The sequence below is a fragment of the Macrobrachium nipponense genome, chromosome 32 (genome assembly GCF_015104395.2).
Source record: "Macrobrachium nipponense isolate FS-2020 chromosome 32, ASM1510439v2, whole genome shotgun sequence".
Classification (NCBI taxonomy): Eukaryota; Metazoa; Arthropoda; class Malacostraca; order Decapoda; family Palaemonidae; genus Macrobrachium; species Macrobrachium nipponense.
Genome location: NC_061094.1, coordinates 31,295,510 through 31,308,240, shown reverse-complemented (window position 1 = coordinate 31,308,240; position 12,731 = coordinate 31,295,510). Strand labels below are relative to the sequence as shown.

The window sequence follows — 12,731 nt, the reverse complement described above, 5'->3', positions numbered from 1 at the left end:
GGATTTAGAAGGAAATTAAATGAATAATTATGATCCTGGTGCAAGACACAGTGATGAAATTTCAACCGCAGTGAAAATTACGAAAATCTGCCACCTAATGAGAGCAACTGTGTCTAAAGAAGTCGGAGACAGCGAAGTGACCCAGGCAATGAGTGGGAGTGGGTTGCCAGTAACGTCCAGCCCAGTTTTCGTCAGGGCAACAACTATATGGCAGCAATGGAAACTCCACTGGGTGATAAGGATGTAGAGCTACAAAGACTAGCTGATGCGGCAATTCACTTCAAAATAGGAAAGAAGCAAAAAGGCATAACAGAATATGGTCTAAATATTGCCTATTAAAGAAAATCAGGCTAAATTAGACCTGGGGCTGGTTCAGTTAATTATGAAATAGGCTGTGAAGCCTACTTCCACTGGTGACACCTTTCATAAAAAAGCAGGACACTGGTCGAGGCCTATACCAAATTGTCTACCACATGGAAATATTTTTTTCTCTCTTATATTTATCAAAAGATTTGGACTGGCAACGGTCTACAAATAACACCACATGGTCTAACAATGAAATGAATTAGGCCTATATACATAGTTTATTCACATTCTAGCCCGAGTGGCTGAGATCCTTCCCAGATGAAATCCAGCGGCAAACTGTCATAAAATCGTTGGTTACACGACCACACGTGCGATCACCTGTCAGTCAGTCGAAAGACCTTTGGGTGATTCCATCAGTGCATTAGTTTTGGTGAGTGAACTGACTCCGCCCACAAACTGCCGTCCACACATACGTTTTAACGTCAGTTTCGATGAACTGACAGGGAGACTGACAGGCCCCATACACGCTCACTCCAAACTGCCAGTTGGAGTGAAATGAAAGACTGAAGAACTGCAGTCCTATCCACACACTATTCTCTTCGGCTTGCAGGTATAGTCTCAGTTCTTCTTGTGATTGTGTGGTGAGAGGACACCCATGGCCACTCCTCTTACGCCAGAAGATATGGAAACACTTTGTCTGAGCACAGCTGGTATGTTGGTAAATGATGTTAAATTAAAAAAAAACGCAAACGAGAAAATGCACAAAAGACTGGTTGTTGAAAAGACAAAAGCTATCTCACATGAACATTTTGTCAGAATTATTATTTGAGAAAGGCGACTGGTTTAATTATCTTAGAATGGACCATGAGACTTTTTTGGAATTGCTCTCCATAATAAAACCCTTCATAAAAAAAACAAGATACATGTATGAGATTGATAGCCACACTGAGATTCGTCGCAACCACGGTCTAGACCGTGGTCGCAACTGGACGAAGTTACGAGGATTTAAAGTTCACCACCATCATTTCTGTGTATACATCCATTATATATACACACACACACACACACGTGTGTGTGTATGTATATGATTTATAATATAATGGATGTATACACATGATCATGTGAAGCTTAATGATAAAAATTTTCGGTCAGCTATTATTATATATGTTTTATATGTAGTTTTTCAATTGACAATAAATATTTGTTTTTTATTTGAAACTTGTTTCCTTCCGCAGTGAAGTCCATATTGCTTGGGACGTTTCAGGTATAATTTTCCCTAGTGATTGGGCAGAAATGATGGTGGTGAACTTTAAATCCTCGTAACTTCGGCCAGTTGCGATGAATCTCAGTGTGGCTATCAACCCTTTCATGGCCTGATATGGATTTTCTCATACATGTATCTTGTTTTTTTTTATGAAGGGTTTTATTATGGAGAGAAATATATATATATATATATATATATATATATATATATATATGCATATATATATATATATATATATATATATATATATATATATATATATATATATATTAATGGTTTTTTGCCACGAAGGAAAAAATTGAAAAAACGAGTTGGCCGAGTACTCAAGTTCATTCATATATATATTTATATATATATATATAGTATATATATATATATATTATATATATATGTATGTATGTATGTATATATATATATATATATATATATATATATATATATATATATATATATATATATATATATATATTCACAGACACAACCGCACTCTTGAAATGTTAGGCCAAACTGACAATATACTTTACGCCTCACCACACATGATGAAAAAGGTTGTCAATACGACGATTGGAGTGAGCGACTGAGCGTGTATGGGCCGCCCCCTTAGGCTGCGTTACACCAAGCGAGTTGAGTCGAGTCAAGACGACTCGGAGTCAGTGACTCTGGTGGACCCAATTTTTCATCAGTCACGGTGAGTCCGCTGAGAGGAGAGCACTATGAATCCTTAAAAAATGGCCATTCTTTCCTCAACTGAAAGTGCACGTCGGTAATTGGTGTTTTGCTTTCTTATGTCTAGTGCATTTGATTCCACTAATATTTTACATTGTTCAGCTGTCATTCTGAAGAAGTCATGAAACTTATCAAGTCTGGCAATAGATGTCCGTGGCTTCCAAACTCTGACCTTTTAGCATTAATCTCATGAATCCATCATCTTTGACACCTATGGCTACTCCTTCGCCGCCTCAGTCACAGCAATACCGCTATTTCAACGAGAGAGAGAGAGAGCGTTTGCGTCCATCAGCTAGTCCCTGTTGAGCAGCTACTTGAGCTTGATTCTGTCTTTCTGACTCAGTCAGTGGGAACGGCGCCGATTCAAAATGACTCAGGTCATAAGACTCATCTTGACTCGCTTGGGGCATACACAGTCTTTAAATGTATATCATGAATGTGGCGTCACGCTTATGGAACTATAAACATGGAATGAACATGCGCGAAATCGCCGTGCGCAGCATGCCGCCATTGCAAAGGGTGGAGAGAGAGAGAGAGCTTTCTATCACAATGCCCACCCCGCCATATTGGAGTGTAATCTGTTAACATAAACAGTAAGAATCCTGATAAGGATCAATATCATTACTGAATTATGATTAATAATAAACCAATTTGTCTAGGAGTTCCTATAAAACTGTAAGTGAAAAAGCATAACAAAGTGAAATCTTGTGATTTGTGTTCAGTCATGGTATTGTTAGGGAACCTTCGTTTTGTGTACTTCAGAGAACTCTCTTGTATAGGAACGCTTTCTAAGACGCCCAAACTAATATCATCAAACTTTGAGCACAGGCAGGGATGACGAGAGAATACTAAAGCACCAGAAAGTCCGATTTTGAACAGAAAGAAAACCCAATAAAACTGAAAAACTACCCAAGGTAATACACTTCATAAGGAAACTGGAAATAACTCCACAGAAAATGACTTAAAGAGCCTAGCAATAACAGAATACATATGGAGAATTTGTGCATCTAGCCCTCCCTCAGTGTAAGGAAGATGGCCATGCAACCTTAGAAGCAATGACCATCGAAACCGCCAAGTGTGAGCCACCAATTACAAAGACCAAAATATTTATTTATTTTTTGTTTTTTTGTTTTTGCAAGTTGGCGAGATATTCGTAACCGGGACGTTTAAAGATTTTACAAGTGTTTAAAACAGCTGTATATAATTTATGGTTATAGAAAAGGGCATTATACAGTACTCACCGCCTGCTGCTGCTCTTCCGTCTTCCGAATCTGAAATAAGTATACAAAGTATTTAAAATAAGTTTGCAGTAGCAAGAAAACATGAATTCCATCATTTAAGTCCTAGACTGTGCACATACACTGTCTTTGAGATGGAATTTTACATTTGAAATTATTTTTTTTCAAATACCAGGATATACAAAGCCGTTGCTTCCATTTAGGTCGGGACTAGTGGATTAAAATACAAAAACTTAACCAAAGCGTGAAAGGATAGAGAATGTTTCTCAATTCTTAATTCGAGCTATATTCAGTATTGCCCTGTGGAAAGTCTAATCAGAAGGTATCCTGATCAGTCCAGTTTTTGTTTGTGAACTATATCCTTGATTTGACCTCACTTATAGTTTCCAACCAAAATTGTGTCGTTTCATGCTCACTGCCATAGGTGATTATACGGCTCATCCGTCTCATTTTTTACATGTAATCGTCAAGATCCAATAACTGATTACACTAAACCTAGAACCACTCATATACCAATCACCATCAGATGATTAAAAAGGGGGGGGGGGAGCTAATATATTTAATGGATCACCACAGTAAGTTTCAAGCTAATGATTAAAACTAACTAGGTATTTAAAACTATTGACTCAAACAAGAACACGTATAATTGAGCATGAATTAAACAAAATAGTGTTGAATCATAATTATTCTAACTCAACTTTCATAAGGCTTTTTGTTTGTTTGTATGGTGTTTTTACGTTGCATGGAACCAGTGGTTAATCAGCAAAGGGCCAACAGCTTTACGTGACTTCCGAACCACGTCGAGAGTGAACTTCTATCGCCAGAAGTACATCTCTGACGCCTCAATGGAATGTCAGAGAATCGAACTCGCGGCCACCGAGTTGACAGGAAAAGAATAAGGCTTTTTGTGTCACTAACCTTTCTGTTTTTTTTTTTTTTTTTTTTTTTTTTTAATAATATCATTGAGTATCTTTCAGTTAGCAAAACAGTCTTCTCATACGCCCACTTTCACCTTGTCGTGCGAAAAGGCAACAGAAATCGCTTAAGAGCTGACTTCTTTAAGGTTAACGGAATTGACAATATCCACAGAAAACCCCATAATGTTAGAAATGAGAAAAAGATCCGAGTTTACTTACATCTTTAATCAGCGAAAACGTAATGCTCTTACCTGTGAAGAACTGTGATTTCATCTTCGCAAAAATAATGTCGATCTTTGCCTAAGTATATAATGTATTGGTGTGGTCGAGGACTGGAAAACAGTAAGAGTGAAAGAGAACATTTCGGAATGAGAGTTTGAATTTTGCACTGATGAGTTTAAAGAGAATAATGGAGTGGTTGTGTGGGGCTCCTTAAAGACAAGACCTGTAGGCAATTGGAAAGGAGGCGATGTCATCGGACATTCAGTTATGCGACACCCTCTCCCTCGAATGAAAAATATCTTCAATTACCCTTCCTGGCTTCCTTTCACGATACCACTACAATTCCTATTTCTGCTGTGTTTTTTTCTTATGTCTTCTCTGACCATACCAGGAACTGCTGATACTCCTCACAATCTGGATGAGGCAACAGTGGAAACGCAAAGTTGTTTTCGCTTGTTCAGAATGTGGCTATATAGTGTATATATATATATATATATATATATATATATATATATGTATAATATATATATGTATAATATATATGTATATGTATATATATATCTATATATATTTAAATGATATATGTATAAATATTTATATGGCTATTTATATTTGGTATATATTAGTGAGTATATATATTGTATTTTATGGTATATGATAATATATTATATTAAAAATATATGTAATATATGTGTGTATATAGATATATATATATATATATATATATATATATATTATATATATATATATATATAATTAAGACAAGAGGGAAGGACAGAAAAGAAGCGAGGAAGGCATATAAGAAAAAAGAAAGCCCATTTGAGTGAAAGATGCCGTAGCGGAACAGCTTTAAAAGAAGATTAGGAAAATTCAAGGATAGGGTCCCGGAGACGGCAGCGAGTTTCGCTGGTGTAAGTGTGCAGGGACAAGGAATTAAAAGAGTAAGTGGAGGGATGGTGAAAACTGAATGAAACATTCCAGAATGCTTTTGGAAGTGACTGTAAAGGCTGTAAGGAGGGCTGTAACGAAATGAAGATTGAACAGTGCAAAGAATTAATGGGATTACCAAAGATGCCGCAGCCTGGTGGTAATAGTGTGCTTTACTGTTGGCCTTGTTGCAGAAATTATGTATATTTGAGACGAAATTTCCATATTTAGGAATGGATGAATAATTATCAATTTGTAATGATGTAAGACATAGCTCGGAAGGTGTAAGGTAAAATTTATATTAGTAAAACAATATGGAGCACCGAATACTTCACAGAAGGGAAGGGGGGTTTTGACAAAGAGGAAGGTATGTTAATCAAGTGTTGACAATGAAAAAGTTGCATGAGAAGTCCAAGAATAAAATGAAAATTTTTTTTTTTTTTTTTGGGGGGGGTGGCTAGCGTGGCACTGAAAAAAGCTTATAACAGAAATCGACATGATGCCGCGTGAGCAGAGTGGAGGGTGTATGGTGTAGATGGTGATATGCTGAGAACGATTAAATTTTTTTTTTTCTATAGGGAAGCCTTTGTTAGATATGAAGTTATGCTCGGCAGACACATGAGTGTTGCCTCCATAACAGCCTAAGATTACTTTTAAAGGTGGAGTCATTAGAGGAGAGGGAGAGAAAGAACAGGAATGGGCGTTGCAAAGTTGTGGAGCAAAATAAAAAGTGAAGAAAACGTGGAGTAGATGATTATCAGCTACTCATACCATGTTAGCTGGAGAGAGTAAAGAGCAGCTACACAGATTGGCAGAACTGTTAGAAACTTTGGCAAGAGTACGGTAATGGAGGCTACTGGAACCTAAAAAGTAAGATTACAAATTTACTTACTTGCAAAGTAACTGGAGATTCCATTAAACATAAATGCAGCTGTGACACTTTTTGGGGATAAATCAATGGAGGGAGTAATAAACTTTCAGATTCTAGAGAGACAGGTGGGGGTCTTGTTATTCTCCTAGTAGTCATAGGATGTTAATTAACAATAAATGATGGGGGATTTATATAGAATTGGAAATAACGTAGTCCATCCTCTCTGGCATCAACACTGAACGAAATTTCAAGCTGCTTCAAATCGTCTTGGGGCTCCATGACGGTAATGGCTGAATATGAATGTAAAATAATACGAATTTTTTGTCTGTTTCTCAAATTCCTCCTCCTTCCTCGGTGGTTAATTGGAATGGCGTTATCGTTCTGCGATAGCAGCAGTTCGTCGTGTTTAACAGAGCGTTCCAGCTTTTGCTATCTCCACTCTAGATCCACCTTTTCTCCGCTCAAGATCCACCTTTTCTCTGCTCAAGATCCACCTTTTCTCCACTCAAGATCCACCTTTTCTCCGCTCAAGATCCACCTTTTCTCCACTCAAGATCCACCTTTTCTCCGCTCAAGATCCACCTTTTCTCCGCTCAAGATCCACCTTTTCTCCACTCAAGATCCACCTTTTCTCCGCTCAAGATCCACCTTTTCTCCGCTCAAGATCCACCTTTTCTCCTCAGCAAGGTAGATTCACTCTGTCCCTTTAATACTATTTTGGTCACTGACCCGTTGAGTTGAAGCAGAGGCCCTCTTTCACTCTGTGAAGGAGGTCAAGCCACCACTTTGCACATTCATCCTAGGAAATTGCCAGTCTCTATATCTTTAATAATCCTTTATCAATATAATAATAATAATAATGGTGAAATTCACAGCGGTGTAGATGTAAATATACATTTTACATACATATAAACATATAAAAAATACATATTTACATCTACCCCACAGTGGATTTCTTCACCATTTTAGTGACTCGTGGTATTATTATTATTATTATTATTATTATTATTATTATTCTGGATGCCTGTACTGAATCATTAAAAGATGCTATCGACAAAGCAACAACATGTCAAAGCAGAAAGCTCTGACATTGAGTTACCAGAACTCCAGCTTCAATTTTTTCTTTCTTTTGACGCAATACAGCAAATAAGTAAATGGCTGAGAGGCGGATAACTCTCGAAAAGGCCAAGATAGCCTCGAGCGACCGACCAAATTGGGAGAGTGGACGTAAATCGAAACATCATTTTCATCCGCGTGTCCCTTTACTTTTTTTTTTTTTTTTTTTTTTTTTTTTTTTTTTTATGGAATCAGACTTGACCAAAATTGTACGCGAATGTAACTTTACGTCTCCCAAGGTTAATAAATTGCTCGTAAGCATGGCACAGAGAGAAAGGGAAAAATAACAATCGTTTCTGTATCTTAATAATAATAATAATAAATAATAATAATAATAATAATAATAATAATAATAATAATAATAATAATAATAATAATAAATATTTTCACTGCAGCAAATTGTCATATCTGGCCAGACTTCGAATGGTAAAAAAATCAGTAAAGAAAAGTTTACTCTCTCTCTCTCTCTCTCTCTCTCTCTCTCTCTCTCTCTCTCTCTCTCTCTCTCTCTGACGCATGCAGCTGCCTTATACTAGATACGACCAAAGCCGTATCTTTAAATGTTGAAGGTGGCTTAAGGCAATGTTTCCTTTGGAAGCCGTAGGCATGTGTACGTGAAGGCATTTCCCTAGTTTCATTGCAAAGCACCGAAGACAGGAAACAGATACAGGAATCTTCCAAATACCTTAGTGAATTTGTAGGAGGAATGCTGAGGATGATCAATACACGGAACCCATTCTGGGTCTTCTTACGATTACTTATCGGTGATATTCTCTAACCCAAAGATTACTGTTTAGTTCTTGCTCTGAATCTTCAGTAACTTTAGGTAACTTTCCAAGAACCGCTGGAGTTCCCTGCTTTGGCAATTCTACCCTTTTATTGCTTTTGTACTCTAACAGCAAGTATACCATCACTGCTTCCCTAACGCCATGAGAAATCGTCATAGCGTCATGTGACCACATGAAAACCAATGACGGTACATACCACTCCCATTAACTTGCAAAGACTGAAGTGAGGACAAAAAAGGCTGCCACGAGAGCTTTGCAAATATACGGTTGAATTACACGTTCCATATCTTTCGTCACCATAGTGTCCTTGCCTAGCCTGGGACTGAAATGCAGGGAGAGAAGGAGAAAAAAAGGTGTGGTCTTTTACCGGAGGAGATATAGGTCAGTCTCCTAAACTACGGAGAGACTTGAATATTTGGCGGTGGAAAAGGGATGAATGGAGTGTTGAAAGTCTGCTAAACGTTAAGTAAACACGGTTAGTTCATTTTGAATTACAATCGCAGGTGCCAAGCCTAATGTACCCCTCTGAAACATATTCATCAATATAATACAATGTTCAAATCATCATCAGGCAATTACCGCTCAAAATCATGAGGTCTTTATAAAATCAAATAATTATGGCCACTACAACACCCCGTTGGATATCGTATAAAAATGACACAGGCTGAGTGTCGACTACACCCTTTGCGTGGGAGACATCAGAATCATGAATTCTGTAAATCAATAGACATTCAGGCAAAAATTACGACAAAAAAACAAAATAAATTTATAAAATTGATCAACTAACAGCACAGACAGAAACACACACGCGCGCACACACACACATAGGCGCACAAAAACTCAAATCTTCCATAAGTAAAGATAGAAAAGTCCGCAACAATCACAATCAAGACGTGCGGGCAAGCCTGTTCGACCAACAAGGCGGTTCAAGCGATCATAGGGAGATGAGATCAACCCATAAGATGAAGAAAACGCAGTAAAGTAACACTACGCTTCGAACCATTTCTGTAAGTAGGAAGAAAAATACAGAATTTAACTGCCAATGACAAGAATAGGCCACCACTGCAACAAGTGGTCCCTCACTCCCTTCCCGGAAGGCAAAGATGCGGGAAACTGAAGACTGCTCAAGGACATCATGCAAACAGCAGTGACGTGGGACATGCTGCTGTGAATATCTGTTAAAAAGAATTGTTTGTGAGAGGAGCGTCAGGATGTGATCATGCTCAAATGTCTGTGTATGTGCTGCGAGGCTTTATTGCAAACAAAACATTGCCTGATTAAGATCAGCTATTTATTCATCTGTTTACCTACATGTGTTCTTCCCTATTGGTGGTAGGCCGAGATAAAGCCGGCCCTGTCCGGATCGAGGCACTGTTGCAAGTCGTTAAAGAGAACAAGAGGTCTGGTGTGGACCTGCATTTTCATCTTAACCAACAGAGATGATCTGTCATTTCGGCATTTAAAGACATCCTATCCCAGCGCGACGCTCATGCAGTGGAGGAGGAGAAGGAATCCCACCTCACCCTGACGCGAAGGTTACCAAGTATTGATAAGTCGGTTCACAATGAAGCTTCACTTGTTACTTTGCATCTGTTCTGAAATAATTGAGATGCTTCGCTTTCTATTTGACGCCACCAAAGCAAGAGGTGTATTTAAAAAGAAAAAAGAAAACGAGCGATCTAAAATTCTTACGTGTAGCGCTGACCTTACAGACGGAAAACCGACGGAAATGCCCACGATTTCCTGCGTCCTTACGTTGATATCGACAGGTATTCGTGCCACGGAATATTGCTAACGTTACCACCTCCTCTTGGCGTAAGGAGTTCCCGTCTGTGTGTATTCCGAAACCAAAGACTATTTAGTGAGTCACGCTTGAACCCGGAGGGGGAAACTATAATGTTTGTTTGAAATATTCTTAACGTATCATAGCAGCACTTTCATCCATAAATATTCAGGAATGAATTGACAGAGATTTGGTTATACCGAGGCATTATATTTTCAGCATGTATTTTCAAACAAACACACACACACTATATATATATATGATATATATTCTATATATATATATATATAATATATATATATATTATAATAGACTACATACATATAATGATCTTTGGGTCGTTTTTGGTTATAGTGAGGCATTATATTTTCAGCATGTGGTTTCACACACACAAATATGTATAGTGTGTATATATGTATATATATATATATATATATATATATATATATATATATATATATTTACTGATCCCTCACATCTTTAACTTGTTTGTAGCTGACTAAAAATAAGCGGGCACGCCATCGACAAGACATTCCGGTGTTTGTCGCGTGTTGTCTGATTGCTTGTTGGATAGGACTTGCACGAGATAAGATTAGATATAACCAGAAAAGGACTTCCCATTTCCGTGCATTGTTCTGCAACTTGCTTTTGCACTCTTTGCATTTGTTTCATCCGCCAGTAGAGAAGGGAAGGGGTAAAGTTTTCTTTCCTGTGTCCTTCAACAAGCAAATTTCTCGAGAGCGAATGTAGGAGGAGGCTTGATTTAATGACGTCTTACTTAGCTGGAATTGTTCCCTTCTTTTGTCATAAGTTTTTGTTTCATTCAAGAACCGTTGTTTATTCGTAAGAGAAAGCCTTCTGTATATATTAATTAATCATGCTACTATGTAAGCATCCGTAACTGATACACATTTACACACACACACACACACACACACACACACACACACACACACATATATATATATATATATATATATATATATATATATATATATGTGTGTGTGTGTGTGTGTGTGTGTGTGTGTGTGTGTGTGTGTGTGATCGAATTCGCTAAACCAGCTAAATATATACTATAGACAAGTTCTGTCCCATGAAGTAAGGAAAATGATCTCTCGCATAAGGAACGGTTTGACCCGTGTTGAAGCAATTATTATTGTTTCAGTATACGGCGCCTATTCACATGGAGCAAGCCCATAGGGCCACTGACTTGAAATTCAAGCTTCCAAAGAATGTTGGTTGCAACCTTCCACCACAGATCCCACACTGTAGCGTTAGCTGATCATGGTACACAGAGCCAGTGATTTTTCGCCGTTCTGGGGGATGGGCGCGAACTCGCGACATCTGAGCGGCGTACCACTACTCGGTATAAAGCACCGATTAATCATTTTTTATTGCATTAGTTTCTTCTTTATTTATTCAAGCAAAAAAGTGCGAGTCTTTAGAGGCAGGATAAAGCATCTGAATAAATCCAGTTCCCCCAACCCCCACCCCCAACCACTTGCTCTATGCGGCTATGAGCAAAATCGACCACAGAAAACGTGGACATGTGACAGTGACTCAGTGACTTAAGTATTTTTGTACCCTCCATAGATCTTGAACATATGAGCGTGCATACTCAGCCAAGTGTCGTATGGGAAGAAATAATAACCTACTGTTTCTGGCAGTGAAAAATTACATACTATAATGATTTAAATTTTAGCTTTGGGCCCAGCGGTAAAATGAAAATAAATGCTGGTTATATGAGGGACTACTCTGAGTGGCAAGACACCATCATAAAATAAAACCATAATTTTAAGCACCAACAACTGAGATCTCCTAGCTTATTTTCACGAAGCTATCGAAGCAGGTAAGTAAATTACAATGACTAAAGTAATATGTATGTAGATATAGTAGGCTCCACTTTCTACTACTTTAAAAAAAATTACAAATTTACAATGTTCCAGTACCTCTCCAAATTTGTGGGAATAAGAGACATTTTTTCCACATAACTTCTTTATAAATGGGACTGAATAAAGTAATTTCATTTTTAGAGAATGGAAGAACAGTAATGAAAAAAAGAAATAAAATAAAGCGAGATAAGTCGCATTTTGACGACCACAATAGGCTTTTGGTATATGTCATTCCGATACCGACGACATTTTTTCCATTTCCTAGTCATTCTGCTATTGATATCATATACATCATGATCCCGATTATATTTCATGAATCATGTTATAGAATATTACTTTAGCTATGAATATTCTGGGTAAAGTGGCAAGTTGTATCGTGTAAAATGTTCATAACCCATTAAACTTGAAAGAACTGCGCTATAATTATTAGTTAATTCTCCCTTTGCGGTCATCATACAATCGTCGAGAATAATGGGCAATCTCTACACACCTTGATCACTAGGGCAAGTCACGGTGAAGACCCAGAAAATCCCCTACCTTCGTAATCCACGATGAATAGAAAAAAATACTATAAACTCGTTCACATCATAGCAGCTAAAGGAACAACATTCTTTTCGCGTAACATTTTTAATTCAAATCATTTGCAACAGACAAACTCGTTTTTTACTGTAAAAGTCAAAC

The 12,731-nt window shown here is 37.6% G+C and overlaps 1 long non-coding RNA gene across 1 annotated transcript in view; it reads right to left on the bottom strand.

Annotated features, from left to right (window-relative positions):
* The window catches only part of LOC135207110 (uncharacterized), an 81,494-nt gene that overhangs the window by 26,590 nt on the left and 42,173 nt on the right, over positions 1–12,731 (bottom strand). Inside the window, exon 3 of the long non-coding RNA XR_010312880.1 lies at positions 3,538–3,567. This is a non-coding gene — a long non-coding RNA (uncharacterized LOC135207110). The remainder of the gene's footprint in view (positions 1–3,537; positions 3,568–12,731) is intronic.